This window comes from Fragaria vesca, linkage group LG2 (assembly GCF_000184155.1).
Source record: "Fragaria vesca subsp. vesca linkage group LG2, FraVesHawaii_1.0, whole genome shotgun sequence".
NCBI classification, from domain to species: Eukaryota; Viridiplantae; Streptophyta; class Magnoliopsida; order Rosales; family Rosaceae; genus Fragaria; species Fragaria vesca.
In genome coordinates this window covers 877140-880842 of record NC_020492.1, presented here as the reverse complement: position 1 = coordinate 880842, position 3703 = coordinate 877140, and positions in this window count along the sequence as shown.

Genomic DNA, 3703 nt, shown 5'->3' with positions numbered 1-3703 from the left:
AAAAAAAAAAAAAAAACCAAACAAGAGAACTGCACCCTATAAACACCTACCCGGGTCAACTTCTCCCTGGCAAGAGCAATGCCGGCTAAGGGCTCGACCTCCTCCAGGGCGGTCATGTCGTGGGACCGGTGACGCATATCATACGCCATTTGCGCCAAGTAAGGCTGCACCTCCTCGGTCCCCTCTAGTGCATGCGTGATCTCGGCCAGACTTCCGGAACGCCCTTCCCTCCGGGCCCTTTTTCCTTGGCCATCGCGCGAAGACTCGGCCCTCTCCTTCCTCTTCCGAGCCTTGATCACGACGACCTCCTCGGACTCCTGCCCAAGGGGTTCCACCTCCTCTGTCATGAGATCCTCACCACCAGTCTGGCCTTCCCCTACATCTCCCAGCGACACATCCTCCATCCCAATTGGCTCCAGGACATGCTTTCCCCCACCGGAACCTGTTCATCCTCCTCCCCTTGACCACCATCCCCAGCTTCTACATCCTCGTCGTTTACCTCTTGGTCACCTAAGCCCATTACTTCCGCCACCAAGGGAGGCACGTAAGCGTTCATCCGCCAAATTTAACCTCACAATGTCATCCTCGCCCTCAGCAAACTCCACCTCCTTCCCTTCCCCGGTCTCCAGGTCAATGTCGAACCGCTTGGCGTGAGCAGCCTCTGCAAGCAACCCGTCCAAAACATCCTGGTCAGAGACCTTGTCGTAAGGTCCTTCCTTCTTCCGCGACCCACCGTCTCGAGGCATCGTCACTGCATCAGGCAGAGTAAGGATCAAAACATAGGCAAAAAGTGTGCACCTATGAAACAACTCAAAAGGCAAAATACAGACCCGAGATTGGGGAGTAACCGAAATAACTATATATGCCAAGACGGCATATCCGGTATGAACTCCTACACTCAAATGCCCACAGCACCCGGCGTATCCGACGCTCCATTAGCTCGGTTAATGTATATTCTTGGGGCATTACACAAAGTCAGCAGTCAGCAGTCAACAGGGGCAGAACAGTACAAACAGAAAGAAAACACGAGACACAAAGCATGGAACCTATTTTTGGAATGCCCCGGGTACTCGGAAAGGGTGTCTATGCCACTCCAGCCACTGCCCCCTAACAAGGAAGCACTTCCGTCGCCAACCCTCGTTTGTAGAGGTAGGCAAGTCTTCCACTAAGATCTTGAACTTCCCCCGGGACTTCAAAGTCACGCAACCCCGGCTGCCTTTCTTCGCACAGTATGCCATATGTCAACAGGCGTTGAACTCCTCACAGTTGGGGACCTCTTGCCCCAGCAAACAGAAAAGCACCCCTGTTCCTAATATTTGTCACAACATGTTCGGGGTCACTTGCCTCGGGGCGACATGCAGACACGCTAAGGTGTACTGCAAAAAGGCAGGTAGCGGGAACATTAACCCGCATCGCAGCTGGTACTCGTATACCAGGGTAAAATTGTTCGGGGGGTCCCAGAAATTAACACCCATCCCGAGAGGCCGCAACAAGACCTCCTTAGGGATACTCCAATTCTCCCAGAGTGCCTTCAACTCTGACGATGTCATACTCTCGCCAGGCGGATCCCAAAAAGACTCGTCATCCTCCCGAGATCTCGCCATGCTAAACTCTTCTACCTCCTGCAATAGAGGGTCAGACGAGGACACGTGAGACCCAGCATCCATAACGGGAATGCCCTCCCCAAAGTCAAGGGCAACCTCCGCCATAAGATAATTCACTTCCTCTTCCCACCAATGCAAGGTGTTTGAATCAGGATCAGTCGAGCTAGAGAGAATCACAATCTCCTCGCTGGACACCCCCACCGGATCTGTCATACCCTACATCCTCACATGTTAGACTCTCGCTACCTTAACCCTAGCTAACTCGATAACAAACCATTTAATCCCCTACTCTAGACTCTCCTAGCAAAGCCGCAACTGAAGCGAAATCCACACAAACTATCCCTATCAATTCGAAATAAAGCAAAAACATAACCCAGAACAAGAATTGATTAGTTCATACCTTGAAAAATTGGATTCGTGTAGTGGCAGTGAAGCTGGTTGCAAACAGCCGAGCGCTCACACCCAATCTATCGAGGATGAAATTGGATGTTCCCTAGTTTCGATCCACAGTTCGCCGAAGATCCTCCCTTCACAAACAGAACAACACACTCTCTTAGCCCTAGTCCCTCTGTTTCGAAATGCAAACTCCCTCCTTTTGTTTTCTCCAACCCTATTTATAGGCGTTTAAATTAACATTGACCGTCCAGATCTCCCCCAACTCAATGGTCAGGGAGTAACCACGTCAACCATGATCAGGCAGCGCATTTAAGACGCGCCCCACGATCCCACGCACGCAGGTCAGTTACGCGCACGTTAACAAAAAAAAAAAACAACGAAACCGTTACGACCTTAAAACTCGCCATAAATGACCACGTGTTCCTCATAAACTGGCCATTTATGACACACGCGAGATATGACGCAAAGGTTCATACCGAGTTCTCAAAACAGAACCCCAGCCACCTCACGACCCTCGCGTGGGGACTTGGGGACTCGGCACCATGCCTCCAGCTCCCGGGTAAGACACATTCTCGGCATAACTTGGGAATAACTCCCCACCCAAGAGCTGTCTCGGACTGGGGACTTGGGAACTTGTTAATACATAGCCAAAACACTTGGCCATGCCGAGAATGCAGTGTCATTATCCACTTGCCAGAAGCCATTCCAGCCAAGCCATCACCAATAAGCCTTCTATGGATACCCAAATAGCAGAAGCATAGCAGCAACATGCATGCCAAGACCACTCTGCAACAGCTAAACACCCTTGAAAGGGAAGAGACTGAACAGTACCGCTGAACAGTCCCACATCAGGAACTAATGACAAAACCCCTAACACTAGCCTATAAAACAGGCACGAATTCCCAAAAGAGGTAAGTTCTACTACTCCTCCCACACTCCTGTACTATACAAGTAGCAATTAAACGCTGACTTAAGCATCGGAGAGTCAAAATTAGGCCATCCCAGTCCCGACTCCTGACGCATTGTTGCTTGTGTAGTTGCAGGACCCGGAGCGAAGGATTTGACCTCTCGTCCCATGTACACGGAAGAGGTAGAAACATAGCGTTTTAAAACAAAGCCACCTAGACGGCTTTTAGGCGCTTCAAGCCTGCCCTCCGCCCCAAGAGCGCTTAGCGAGTTTTCAAAGAGGCTGTAAGAAACTATTGGTTCTACTCAGACATTTGCTACATTAGAAACACCGATGATTTGTCCCGTCTTTCGTTTGGTTCAATTTGCAGCTTAAGTAATACTTGATTACTTGACCTAATACTATGAATTCAGCAGGTGCCTACCAAATAGTATTTATTTTGGATACATTTTTGCAATTTTGGCCAAACATTTTGAACCATTCGATAGAGTATTACCATTTACCAAACATGTCATTCACTATCAGTAAAGTCACCCTGAACAACTCATTCAAAGAAAGGCGGTGAATGGCAATGGTTATGCTGCATGGGTGGCCTCAAACTATGAGAGAACATACACGACTACTAGAGCCAAGGAGCAAAGAAACAATAAACATGCCCATGGGAATTACACATCATTTAGTTTCTATAGCGCTTTCAAAAGAAATTCTCTAGCTATCTTAGGAAAATGCTTGAAAGCCTTGAACCAAGGAGCATGTAAACCGTGTTTCAAACAAAACAAAAAAAAGGTAAATCACT